The sequence below is a fragment of the Panthera pardus genome, unplaced genomic scaffold, assembly GCF_024362965.1.
Source record: "Panthera pardus isolate Hobbes unplaced genomic scaffold, ASM2436296v1 HiC_scaffold_8, whole genome shotgun sequence".
NCBI lineage: Eukaryota > Metazoa > Chordata > Mammalia > Carnivora > Felidae > Panthera > Panthera pardus.
In genome coordinates, this window is record NW_026527013.1 from 74,168,620 (window position 1) to 74,182,787 (window position 14,168).

Consider the following 14,168-nt stretch of genomic DNA (forward strand, 5'->3'; position numbering starts at 1 on the left):
AATAAATTTCGCTTGTCTATAAGCTACCCAGTCTATGGTATTTGTTACAGCAGCCCAAATGGGTTAAGACACTTAGCATAGTATTTGCATCCTGCAGGCTCTTAGCAAGGTTTATATATTTCTCTCTCTCTTTCCCTTCTTCTGTTCTTCCTTCTTTCCTCTAGTTTTCTTTTTAAAAAAAGTTTATTTTGAGAGGAGGGGAGGGGCAGAGAGAGAGAGAAAATCCCAGGCAGGCTCTGTGTTCTCAGCACTATGTGGGGATTCAGGGCTCAGTCTCACGAACCATGAGATCATGACCTGAGCTGAAATCAAGAGTCAGACGCTTAACTGACTGAACCCCCAGGTGCCCTACAAGTTTTCTTTTGAAACGTGATATATAATCAACTCGATTTTTCTTTTGGATTTTAAGTAAGTTTAGGTTACTTAGGCTAAGTAAGTAAATAAGTTTAAGTCAAATCTTAAACTGCTTCTCTAGGAGAGTACACAGGACGAACACATATTCTGGAGGGAGCGGTATTGGAATCCCAAGGCGCTGGGCATGGCTCCTGAGGAAGGTAAGGCCCCAGGTGGTCGGTCCACTGTGGACAAAGCACAGGGCAGGGCGGGAAGACCCTGACAGCGTGGGTTGGGGGTGTCCAAAGGAGAGGTGTGAGTGTGTGAGTGTGGGTGTAGAATCACAGGGAGAAGCCGGCCCATAGCGCAAGACTTGCTGTTCACTCTAATTAAGAGCATCCTTCTCAAAACTCCTGGTGTTTGCTGACAACCGGAGGCTTTTTCCCCCTTCTCAGAAATTCCCTGAGGGAAATGTGGATCTAAGGGGAAAGTGTAAATAAAGGCTTCTTGGAGAAAGTCCCTCTTTCTTCAGGTGTGAAGGGCTCTCTGGGGTCCTGGTGCGAGCTCAGGGACTCTCATCCTCCTCCTCGCTTACCCCCCTCCTTCTTTTCTTTACTTCCTTCCTTCATCTTTGTTCTCGCTTCCTGGGGGCTGCACCCCAGCTGGGGCCCTCTCCCCGCGCACGTCCCTTCCCCAGGGCTCTTTCAGGATCCTTCTCATTTCTCGTCTTCCCTGTCATTTTTCTTCTTGGCCTTTCATCCAGAATAAGGGAAGCATGGTAGAAAGCATCTCTATTTCTCTTCTACTCATATTCTCGTAAACATCTCCAAGAGCCCGAGAAACGTCTGTTTCTTGGTCTCCTGTTTCTGGAAACCATTATTTATTTAACATGTTCCTACCACTTGGTGAGGCTCCTATTCTTCTGTGGAATATTCCCGCAGACTGGATTCCAGAGTCTGCTGTTTAGAAGCACTGTTGTTTCCTTGTTTCCTGTCACCGAACAATTGCCGGCTTCCTTCATGTGAGCAGAAGTGGAGAAAAACACCAGTGTGGCAAACCCGCACCAGACCCACAACCCCCCACCCCTGGGCTTGAACCTCGGTGGCCACCATGTGAGAGTGGTTTTAAAACTTAACGAAATGTTTACCTGAGCTATTCTTTCTATTCTTGTTAGTCATAGTCTTTATTTAAACATGTGGCTCCATTTTATTTATTTATTTATTTATTTTTAAACGTTTATTTATTTTTGAGACAGAGACAGAACGTGAACACGGGAGGGTCAGAGAGAGAGGGAGACACAGAATCCGAAGCAGGCTCAGACTCTGAGCTGTCAGCACAGAGCCCAATGCGGGGCTCAAACTCACGAATCGCAAGATCATGACTTGAGCCGAAGTCAGACGCCCAACCAACTGAGCCACCCAGGTGCCCCATCCATTTTAACAAATAGAAGAGGAATTAGAGTCTAACTGGTTCCCAGTAATAGGGATGGACCTAGTTTATACTTTTAAATTATTTACAGCCTGCCAGTGCCCGTGGCTTTGGGTTATTGATGCTGCAATAGTTCCAGTTGGTGTCAGAAAGCCCTTTCCAGAAGACAGTGGCACTGTTAGCAGCAGAACTTGTGGCTGGCTCCTTCCAGCTCCCCCAAATTTCTGGGGCACAGAGAAGCATCACGCTGCCTTCAGCACAGCTCTTCCCTGGGAGACGCTGGAGGGACAGTCTGCTGCCTTTGCCAGACTCAGGCCATACTCTGCAAGTAAGTAGCTGTGCCGCTTTGAACAAGTCACTTGACCTCTCTGAACACAGTTTCCTCCTTTCTACTCTAAAACGTGGAAAGAATACTTACAGGAAAAGTTGTGAGGAATAACCAAGAATTATACTTGAATGTGGAACTCACTGCCGGCACCTAGGAAATGTTTAAGGGGCGCCTGGGTGGCTCTGTCGGTTGAGTGTGGGACTTGCATTCAGGATGTGACCTCACAGTTCGTGAGTTCCAGCCCCGCATTGGGCTCTACGCTGTCAGCACAGAGCCACTGCAGATTCTCTGTCTCCCGCTCTCTCCGCCCCTCCCCTGCTTGCACTCTCTCTCAAAAATAATAAATGAATACTTAAAAAATTGTTAAGAAAATCTTTAATAAACAGTAGTGATGCCACAGATGGAGTACATTCAAAGTCACAGCCTTCCTCCAGCCCTAGGTGATGACAAGTGTTCCTAAGATTGTAAATCACAACACAGGGTGACTTAATCTGTATAGACCTGATTTCCCCCTGTCCTTTCATCACCTGACTTAGGTCGTTCATGACCTTCTCTCCTCTTTCAAAACATCGCTTGTATTTTCTTTGTTGCACACCAGTCTTGCTTTGGCCCAAGTCCTCATCTCCCGCCTGACTTATTGTCAAAGTCTGTCCCCACAATGGAATATTGTTTAGCCGTGAAAGGAAGGACATCTTGCCATCTAGGGCAACATGGCTGACCTAGAGGGCCGGTGAAATAAGTCAGACAGAGAAAGACAAATACCGTATGATTTCGCTCATATGTGGAATCTAAAAAACAAAACAAATGGACAAACAAAAAGAAACAGACCCATAAATACAGAGAACAAACTGGTGGTTGCCGGAGGTGAGAGGATGGGCAAAATGGGTGAAAGGGTGTGGGAGGTACAGGCTTCCTGTCATGGAATGAATAAGTCATGAGAAGTGCAGCATAGGGAGCATAGAAAATGGTGCTGTAATAGTGTTGTGTGGTGACAGAAGGTGCTATGCTTATAGTGAGCATAACATAAGGTACAGAGTAGTGGACTCACTGTCATACACCTGAAATGAATGTCCCCCTGTGTGTCAACTCTACTTCAGGAAAAAAGTCTTTCCCCACCCTGCCCTCCATTTAATCTAAAAAAAAATTAAAAGTAACATCAATTGCTTTTTCTCACAAAAGATTCATTATGGAAAGTTGGAAAATAAAGAGAAGTTAAAAGGAAAAAAATACAAATAATCTGTCGACCTAGAGGTAGTGATTGCCTGTGATTTTTTCCTACATATGCATAGATATATTTTGAACAAGAAAAGGAATCATAGTGTGCACGATGTTGTGCTACTTGCTTTTTTCACTTCAGAACACAGTCATCCTTTGGAGATTCTGTGGGTTCAGTTCCAGACCACTGCAATAAAGTGATTATTGCCATAGAGCAAGTCAAATGAACTTTTTGGTTTCCCAGTGCGTATAAAAGTTAGGTGTGCACTACACTGCAGTCACTTAAGTGTGCAATACTAGCATTGTGTCTAAAAGAACAATGTACATACCTCAATTAAAAATACTTCACTGCTGGGGCACCTGGGTGGCTCAGTTGGTTGAGTGTCCGACTTTGGCTTAGGTCATGATCCCACAGTTCGTGAGTTCGAGCCCTGCATCAGGGTCCTTGCTGTCAGTGCAGAGCCCGCTTCAGATCCTCTGTCTCCCTCTCTCTGCCCCTCACCCATGTTCTCTTTCTCTCTCTCAAAAAATAAATAAACATTAAAAAAATACTTTATTGCTGAAAAATACTAGCCACCATCTGAGCTTTCAGCAAGTTATAATGTGATCACAGATCACCATCAGAAATATAATAAGTAATAATAATTAAAAAGTCTGAAATACTACGAGAATTACCAAAATGTGACATAGAGACAAAGTGAGCAAACGTTGTTGGAAAAAGGGTGCTGACATATTTGCTTCATGTAGGGTTGCCAGAAACTTTCATCTTATAAAAAACATGGTATCTGTGAAGTACAATCTGTGAAGTGCAATAAAATTGGGGGTAAGCCTGTGCGTCTACTGTTGTGTAACAAATTACCCCAAAACTTAGCAGCCTACAGCAGCAAACTTAATTTATCATCTCACGTGGTGTGAAGGGCGGGGGCCCCTAGGAATGTCTCAGCTGCTGGTTCAGGCTCAGAGTATCTCATAAGGTTACAGTCAAGATCTCAATCAGGGCTTCAGTCACCTGAAGGCCTGGCTCGGATGGAAAGATCTGCTTTCAAGACAACTCCTATGGCTATTGACTAGAGGCCTTGGTTCCCTGCCATGTGAACTTTTTCCAGCATGGCAGCAGGCTTCCCCACAGGGGAAGGAGAGAGTGATGTCACACTATGCATAGGAAAGAGAGCAGGAGCAGGGCAGACATCACACTGTTATTGTGGGCAAGGTTAGTTCCTTGTCTTGGAACTCATCTGACTTCCAGCGAATGAGATCTGTGACTCAGTTTTCCTGGTCAGACTGTAGTGTTGCCTTTTACATCCATCCTTTTTAAAAAGATAGCTTTTTGAGATATTATTCACCTACCATACAACTCACCCATTTAAAGTATACAATTCAGTGTTTTAGGATATTCGCAGTCACTACTACCTGGTTCCAGAACTTTTCAGTACTCCAAACAGAAAGCAGTCACTCCCCATTCTCTCCTCTTCCCACTTCCCTGGCCACCACTATCACCCTTTGGTCTCTATAAACTTGCCTGTTGGGACATTTTGTATAAATGGAATCATACAATATGTGGCCTTTTGTGTCTGACCTCTTTCACTTGTGAAAATGTTTTCAAGGGTCATCCATGTTGTAGCATTTTCTTAATATTTTCTCTATCTCTTTTTTTTATATGCCTCTTTATTAAAAAGCAAAAACATCCGGAACCCCACATTGCGCAGTACCCAGAACATTAAGGGGTATTTAAGAAGCAGGCCTACTGTTCTCATCTGATGTATTTTTTAAAAATGTTTATTTATTTATTTTGAGAGACAGAAAGAGAGCCAGAGAGAGAGAGAGAGAGAGAGAGAGAGAGAGAATCCCAATGAGGCTCTGTGCTATCAGTGCAGAGCCTGATGTCAGACTCCATCCCACAAACTGTGAGATCATGACCTGAGTCGAAATCAAGTGTCGGACGCTTAGCTGACTGAACCACCCAGGTACCCCATATCTGACTTATTTTTGTTGTCAGAATCAGTCAAGGTAAGGGCTGAGTTCTCATGACTGGACAGGCTGAAACCACATCTGGATTTTTTCCCCTCTGGAGACATCCCTCCCTCTGGGTCAGTGTCAGACCCTGTGCTCAGTGAGTGGCCCCGGTGAAGGATGCCCATGTCAGAACAGTAGCCACTTTGGTCCAGGGAGAGCTCACAGACTCCCAGTTCTGCAAGGGCGAAGTTAGTTCCTTGTCTTGGAACTCATCTGACACCCAGCGAGTGAGGCCTGTGACTCGGTTTCCCTGGTCAGAGGGTAGTGCTGCCTTTTACATCCATTATTCCAGATCCATGACAAAGAAGCCCCAGTTGGCTTAGGCAATACAAAGCCCAATGTCTCTGGAGCCCTCTTCCCTTGGATTTTGCAGAACTTTTCCTTTATTTAGTCCTCCTCTGATAAGTATTTTCTTTTTACTGCTGAATAATATTCATTAAATGCATAACATTTGGTTTATCCATGCATCAGATGATGGACATTGGGTTGTTTGTACTTTGGGGCTGAAAGGCTTATGCTGCTGGGAACATTTATGTACATCTTTTTGTTGCGGACATTTATTTTCACTTCTCTTGGGTATATATATGGGGGAGGAATTGCTGGGTCATATGGTAACTCTATGTTTAACATTTTGGGGAACTGCCTGTTTTCCAAAGTGGCTGCACCATTTTATATTCCCATCAGCAGTGTATGAGGGTTCCAATTTTTCATACCCTTGGGCAATACTTATGAGCTGTGGTTTTCAGTATAGCCATCCTATGGGCATGAACCAGTGGTTTTGATTTACATTTCTCTCACGATTAATGACGTTAAACAACTTTTAATGTGTGTACGGGCCATTTCTCATGAGAAATGTATCCTCAAATTCTTTGCCCATTTATAAATTTGGGCTGTTCTTTTTGTTATTGAGTTGTATGAATTTTTTTTTTAAATAATTATATATCCTGGATACAAGTTCCTTATCAGATATATGAATTGCAAATATTTTATCCTGTTCACATTCTCTTTTTTTAAATGGATAAAATTTATTTTTTAAATTAATTAGTTAATTATTATTATTATTATTTTAATTTTTTTTTTAACGTTTATTTATTTTTGAGACAGAGAGAGACAGAGCATGAACGGGGGAGGGTCAGAGAGAGGGAGACACAGAATCTGAAATAGGCACCAGGCTCTAAGCTGTCAGCACAGAGCCCGACGCGGGGCTCGAACTCACAGACCGTGAGATCATGACCTGAGCCGAAGTTGGCCGCTTAACCGACCGAGCCACCCAGGCGCCCCTAATTAGTTAATTTTTAAATCTACATCCTAGTTAGTTGGCATATCATGCAACAGTGATTTCAGGAGTAGATTCCTAATGCCCCTTACCCATTTAGCCCACCCCCCGTCCTACCACCCTTCCAGCAACCCCCTGTTCGTTCTCCATGTTTAAGAGTCTCTTATGTTTTGTCCCCCTCCCTGTTTTTATATTCTTTTTGCTTCCCTTCCCTTACGTTCATCTGTTTTGTCTCTTAAAGTCCTCATATAACCTATTCACATTCTTTTTTTTTTTAATTTTTTTTTCAACGTTTTATTTATTTTTGAGACAGAGAGAGACAGAGCATGAACGGGGAGGGGCAGAGAGAGAGGGAGACACAGAATCGGAAGCAGGCTGCAGGCTCTGAGCCATCAGTGCAGAGCCCGACTCGGGGCTCGAACTCACGGACCACGAGATCGTGACTTGAGCTGAAGTCAGCCGCTTAACCGACTGAGCCACCCAGGCGCCCCTATCCTATTCACATTCTTAATGGTATTGGTTGCAGCAAGAAAACTTTGAACTTTAACGTAGTCCAAGCACACTGTCTTCCAGGTAGCCGCACACCCCCCTTCTGCCATATTTTATTGGGTAGAACGAGTGAAGTCCGGCCCACACTCAAGGGAGTAGTGGGGACCACGTTCTACCTTTTGAAGAGAGGAGAATAAACGAATCTGTGGACATATTTAAAAACTACCACATATGTTAATATTCATTTAAAATTTCACATTTAGGGGCTAGAAAATAAGAATCTGCAGTCAAAGTGGGTGTCAACTGTGACTTCATCGTGTAATTGCTGTGTGATTTTGGAAAGACTGTTAGTTCAATGCTTGATGCCTCAGTTCTCTTAGCTGTAAAATGGGAATGATGATGTATGCCATTCACGCATTCCTAAAAAAACCCACGTTTTGCAAAATCATGCACTAAAAGTAACAGGGCTGATGGGCATCCCAAATAAAACCTACGGGATTCTGTAATCAGAGTGCTAATGAAAGAGTACCAATCATAATGAAAGTACTAGCATGATTCCCAAATGGACCAACATGGTGGAAAACCTAGTGGTTCTGAAGCCTCGAAACCAGGCTTCACTTGCAGTAAAGAATGGCAGTTTGATACTTCCTCCCCTTTTTCCCCAAGTCTCTATTTATTGCTAAGCCTCCTCTTTGACTGTGAGAACGTTTGTCTCTGATCACTTTAAGGTATTAGCGTGCTGGGAAGAATCAGGCGTGGGCTGGCATCATGTGTTACAAACCCCACTCTCTATCATCAATTGTGTAAGAGCTAATTTGTGACAAAGAATCACAAGAATCCATCTTATCAGGTTTGGGGAAGATCACGTGGGAGACACATGTTAAACACCGAGAACAGTGCTGGCAGGCAGGAAGTGCTCCAAAGTTGTTTGGATTACATTCATTCTTGTTTAGACGATTCCTTCTTAGCTTGCCCCCTCCAATACAGAACAATATACCCCTGGAGGACTTTTTTTCAGATGATGTATTTCTCATTATGAAATAGACAGAGCCCTCATTAATTTCTTTCAGACCTTGAGTCCTTGGGGGCGGGTTAAATGCAAGAGTTTGCAAACGTGTAGTCACTTATAAAGTAAATTTGCATGTGTAATGCAGTCTGGCTTCAATATATGCGTTTTGCCATGCATGCGCTCAATTTTAGGAAAACGTACAATGATAAAACCCGTATATCAGCTTGAAGGTACACCCTGAGTTTGGAGTAGGTGTTTATGTTTTATTTTCAGACTGATAACATCAAGGCCCTGAGGTAATTCTGAAACTATCAGAGCTTCTTTATTGTCTTTTCTCAGGGAAGGATGGCTACTAACATCCCTGTTTTACAGGGGTATTCTCAACTGAGGAAAGAAACAAACTTGATATTTTGAAAGACCTTTTGTTAGGGATAAAATTCAATTAGGGAAAGCTTGCCTTTAGGATTTTACTTACTCAAGTCACCATCTCTTTAATAATAAAACTGTATTTGTTAGATTTTCAAGTAACTGTTATTTGTGGCTCATAAAAGGCAATTCATTGATAATTTTCAGGAGCTACTATATCATAGACACTACAAATTCTCTTAAACCCCCATCTTTTGAGTTCTTTTGGTATAACAGCCATGACAAGGAAAACAAGCTTGCTCTAGTGGTTACGGGTGCCATGCCCTGTTGAGTCACCAAGTGAACAGCAATGCTAACGTCCTTTCCTCTGAGCGTTACCCACACACGTGAACTTGGCGCTGTGTTCATCAGACTTTTGTGAAGTTAGCACTTTTAAAAAGAAATTTATAAAGGGATTTTTCATTGAATTGGATAAAGAGTGATTAGAGAAGTTAACACCAGGTGGCGTTAGAGGACTGAACTTGGAACTACTCCGCGCTCTTACCTGGGACTGAGACCAGGGCCATGCTCTTCGTTTAACCGGTGGGTTAAAGGAAAGAAGGGCCAGCGTTGCCCCTACTGTGTCCCGTTACCAGCTGACGCTAAGGATTGCCCCCCATCACATTGTCTCGGTCCCTTCCGTGGAGAGTTGACGCTCCCTAAAGCTACGGAGCACATGGTAACTTTCCTGAGGTCTCCAGTGGCAAAAAATAGTCACAGTTTTTCTAAAGGAAAATGAAAACAAATCTCACATGAAATTGCTTTTTGGAGTGGCTTCAGTCCTGCTCTCACCATTGGAGGTACCCAGGAATGTTGATTGGGCAAGGGTAGCAAGAGAAGAAGACAAGGTCCCCTGAAACTCCTTCCCCCGGGAGCAGACTAGGCAAAAGCAGTTTCATCTCTCCGTGCCCACACATGGCAGGGTGACCGGGATCAGAATTCCCACCAGCTCGGGCTTTATTATTTCATGCAACCCTCCTTTCCTAGGAGTCCCCAACGTGCTCAGAAGTGTTTTTTGCTAGGGCCGTTACCAGGAAAATAAAATCTCAGAACAGAGACTGTAGATTTAAAAATGGGAATAAGTGCCTTCCATTGAGCTTTCGAGGGGCCAGAAAGGAGAAGAGCAGGCGGTGAAGTAAAAAAGCTGTGCTACAAGGAAATGGAAATGCCAGCAGCCTGAAAAACAGAGGCTACCAGGTTAAAGAATGACAAATATTCTGGAAGGAGTCAGGTGCACAGAAAGAAGGTGCCCTGGGAGGTCCTGGAGGGTCTGTGGGAAGTGACTTTGGGGGTGAGATGGGGAAGGAGGGAAATCTGACATCTCCACCATCAGTGCTCTCTTTTCTGAAGTCTAGTCCACAAAAAGCGCAGACCCAGAGAGAAACATGTTGCTGATGGCTTGGTTGACGTGCATCCTTGCGGCGTGGTTATGGGCAGGCACTTCCTTAAAGGAATGTGCGTGTCACCAAGGGACATTACTTTGCACATTACTTTTGAACCAAGTAATTCACCAGCTTGTCTGGCCCGATCTGGCCTGGTATCCACATACGGTGTGCAGATGCTGTCGTTTTCTGCTCAGGCTCTTCTCTGGCTCTCAGGAGGGAGGCTGAGCATCGAACCTCCCACATGGGGTGAACCCTGAATACAGTAGCACCAGGAGCAGAGTTGTTGACTTGAAATGACTTATTCTTCTCTCCCTACCACACTTCCTCCTTGTTTCAAGGTCCTCTGTGAGACAAGGGAGAGGGGAAGGTGGCAGGAAGGGAGCCCTGTCTCGGCATCTTTAACTTAATTTTATTTTTTCAATTTTTAAAAATGTTTATTTATTTTTGAGAGAGAGAGAGAGACAGAGAGAGAGAGAGAGTGAGAGAGCACACACAAGTGCGGGAGGGGCAAAGAGAGAGGAAGGAAGCTCCAGGCTCTGAGCTGTCAGCACAGAGCCCGACGCAGGGCTAGAACTCACGAGCTGTGAGATCATGACCTGAGCCGGGGTCCGACTCTTAACAAACTGAGCCACCCAGGTGCCCCTTTAGTTTAATTTTAATTTTTTTGCTTAGTATAACCCAGACAGCAGCTCATTCCTTGGCCAACAAAGAACAGCGTTTTCTCCTGGATCTTCTGTATTGGTTCCGTTTATCTCAGCATTCTTTGGAACCGTGATTTAGACATTTTGCTGCTAATTGAATTCAGCCTCTGGAAGCAGTAGGACCAGAGAAGGAATGTTATTAGCTTTTTCAGGAGTTGATTCTAAGGTAAGAAATAGGATTAAGATAAACTTCTCTTCCTAACGACAACCAATGATTCTATAGGAAAACATATTTTTAAAAAATGTTTTATGTATATTTGAGAGAGAAAGAGAGAGCATGAGCAGGGGAGTGGCAGAGAAGATCCAAAGTGGGCTCCGTGCTGACAGCAGCGAGCCCCATGTGGGACTTGAACTTATGAACCGTGAGACCATGACCTGAGCTGAAGTCGGATGCTCAACTAAGCCACCCAGGTGCTCCTATAGGAAAACATATATTACTTCACACTTCTGTGGTATCTTTCACTCAAGGCCTCAAAAGGATTCTATAAACATGTGCTCAGGTAGGCTGAAGTCTAAGAGAGTTCCGCCCCATTAGTTTAATTAACAGATGGCATTGTATAAGCTTAAGGTGTACAACACAATGATTTGATATATGCATGTATTACAAAATGATTACCACACTAAGTTTAGTTACTATGATAAGATTTAAGATGGGAAAATCATATAGAAAAACAAACTGAGGGGGCACCTGGGTGACTCAGTTGGTTAAGCATCTGACTCTTGATTTCAGATCCAGTTATGATCTCATGGTTCGTGAGTTCGAGCCCCGCATTGGGCTCCGCACTGACCATGCAGAGCCTGCTTGGGATTCTCTTTTTCTCCCCCTCTCTTGCTCGTAGTCTCTCTCTGTCAAAATAAATAAATACACTTAAAGAAAAAAAAAAGAAAAATGAACTCAGTATTTGGAAACCAAAGTGTGATTCTTGGCACGAATGATTTGCTGTGGTGCAATCTCTGTGGGTATCAATATCTCATGGACAAAATGAGTGTAAGGATTCCCCTTCCCTAGTCCGTACTGGTACTTCCCTTTCTGATAAAGAGGAAGATGTTCCATTCTCTGTTTGGCTCGTGTTACCCCACCTCACTGGGGCCTGTGTTGTTCGGTGCTTCTGCTCCCCACAAGAGTCCCCGTCTCTCCAGTCCTTATAGACAGGAGCCTGTGGGTCTCCTCTCAGAGTGAATTTTCAAGGACAAACAGTAGGATGGGGGGGGGGGACCCTATCCTAACCATCGGGACAATAGGCAGAGACACTTCTCTCCTGGTGATGCCTCAGGCTGTTATTTTTAGCAGAGTGAGCCCTTTCACTCTTTTGCACAACGGCTTCTGTTGACACAACTTACTATCTGGTGATTACAAAGAGATGCCATTATACCAGGCGACAGGGCAGTGACAGCACCCTGTGTGCGTTCTCCAGGGGTGGGTACCACCAGCCACCTTCCCTAAGTGCACGCGGCTCAATAACCACAGCGTGGGCACAGGCACGCCACCCGGTCAGCCGGGAAAGATGATGCCACCCAGGCTTGTGTGGTGTCTGGGCAAAGCCACTGCAGACGGTGTTGAAAAGAGCATCTTTTATTCTCCTTTCAGAGATGACTTCCTTGTCTGTCAGTAAACTCTGAGCTCTCCTCCCTGAGGATATTGTGGGAAAGATGTGGTATCGAATATGAATTAGTATGAAACTAATGTGGATTAGTGTTGTACTACAAAACCACCTGGGTCTGGGACGAGATTTGGGGCTGGAAATTGGGCAGCGACTTATCGACGACTCCCAGGAACATCAGCCTCCTTCCTGTCCACTCAGACTCCAACAGGGCAGAGGCCCCAGCTCCTCTCCACAGACAGTGCCCAGCAGCAGTGTGCGCTCAGGATTAGAAGGTTCTCAGAAAACATTTAAGACATTGATTGCCATCTAAGGGGCATTTTGATAGTTTGTATACACCATCCGGGTCTGTTAATAACTATAAAGTCTTAGGGCGCCTAGGTGGCTCAGTAGTTTAAGGGTCGGACTCTTGGTTTTGGCTCAGGTCATGATCTCACAGTTGGTGGGTTCAGGCCCAGCATCAGGCTCCGTGCTGTCAGTGCAGAGCCTACTTGGGATTCTCTCCCTCTCTCTCTGCCCCTCCCCTGCTCACTCTCTCTCTCTCTTTCTCAGAATAAATAAGTAAACATTTAAAAAAAACCTGTAAAGTCTTAAACATAATGTGTTATTAAAAAAGTGTCCACATTCGGGGCGCCTGGGGTGGCTCAGTCATTAAGCATCTGACTCTTGGTTTCAGCTCAGGTCTTGATCTCACATTTGGTGAGATCGAGCCCCACATCAGGCTCTGTGCTGACAGTGCATGGAGCCTGCTTGGGATTCTCTCTCTCCCTGTCTCTCTGCCCCTCCCCTGCTTGCCTCTCTCTCTCTCTCTCTCTCTCTCTCTAAATATAAATAAATAAACATTAAAAAAATCTTTTAAAAAATCTCCATATTCAATGCGCCTGTGTGTGCAAACACCAGTGCTCACTTACTGTCACCCTGTTCATATTTTGTTTTAATGTTTTATCTATTTTGGAGAGGGAGGGAGAGACAAAGCATGAGCGGGGAAGGGCAGAGAGAGAGGGAGACACAGAATCCGAAGCAGGCTCCAAGCTCTGAGCTGTCAGCACAGAGCCTGACGTGGCGCTGGAATCCGTAAACTGTGAGATCATGACCTGAGCCGAAATCAAGAGTTGGATGCTTGGGGCGCCTGGGTGGCTCAGTCGGTTAAGTGTCCGACTTTGGCTCTGGTCATGATCTCGGAGTTCGTGGGTTCAAGCCCCACATTGGGCTCTGTGCTGACAGCTCACAGCCTGGAGCCTGCTTTGGATTCTGTGTTTCCCTCTCTCTCTGCTCCTCCTCCACTCATACTCTGTCTTTCAAAAATGAACAAAAATTAAAAAAGAAAAAGAGTTGGACGCTTAACCAACTGAGCCACCCAGGTGCCCTATTGTGCTATTTGTATTTTAATGAATGTATTTGTAATGGCAGGGGATGTATGACAGATGCATTTTTCCTTCAGTCACGGGAAGCTTTTAAGGAGTCAGAAAATTTGAACTAATAGGGATAATGTTTTATGTAGTCCCTTAGTTCATTTGTTGAACACATAGCCAAAGGAGTTCATTGAAATAAATGTTGCCGTTGAATTTTTAACAATGGCTACATAAATATGGGGCCATCTATAATCTTTATGCCTACAGGAGCCAGGAAAGTGATCTGTATAATTAACCCCATGATTGATCTGGTCTTTCAGCCATCAGGATGAAGAGTCTGATTTCCCACATAGAGTGGGATGTACCTGAGAAACTCAAGGTAGCTGAATATTTTCGTGGAGGAAAGCTTCTTTTGAAGGACTAAATAGGCATTCATTTGGCACAAATCCTTAAATTTCTCAGTTTATGCTGAAGAGTGGGGAGGCATGGGGAAACCATCTGGGATCTCAGATTGGTGATTCTGATTCCATGGTGAGGCAAGTAGAGTTCTGAGAGGGCCCTCCAGCTTGCACCCCGTGTGTAAACCCCTGCCCTTCAGTCTAGGCAGGGCCTGTGAGTATAGTGAGATGTCAC

General features: G+C 44.4%; 1 long non-coding RNA gene across 2 annotated transcripts in view; it reads left to right on the top strand.

The window, feature by feature from the left end:
* The window catches only part of LOC109268022 (uncharacterized), a 130,462-nt gene that overhangs the window by 43,947 nt on the left and 72,347 nt on the right, over nucleotides 1-14,168 (top strand). For both annotated transcript variants that reach the window (XR_008420605.1, XR_002080418.2), the window contains exon 4: nucleotides 476-554. This is a non-coding gene — a long non-coding RNA (uncharacterized LOC109268022). The remainder of the gene's footprint in view (nucleotides 1-475; nucleotides 555-14,168) is intronic.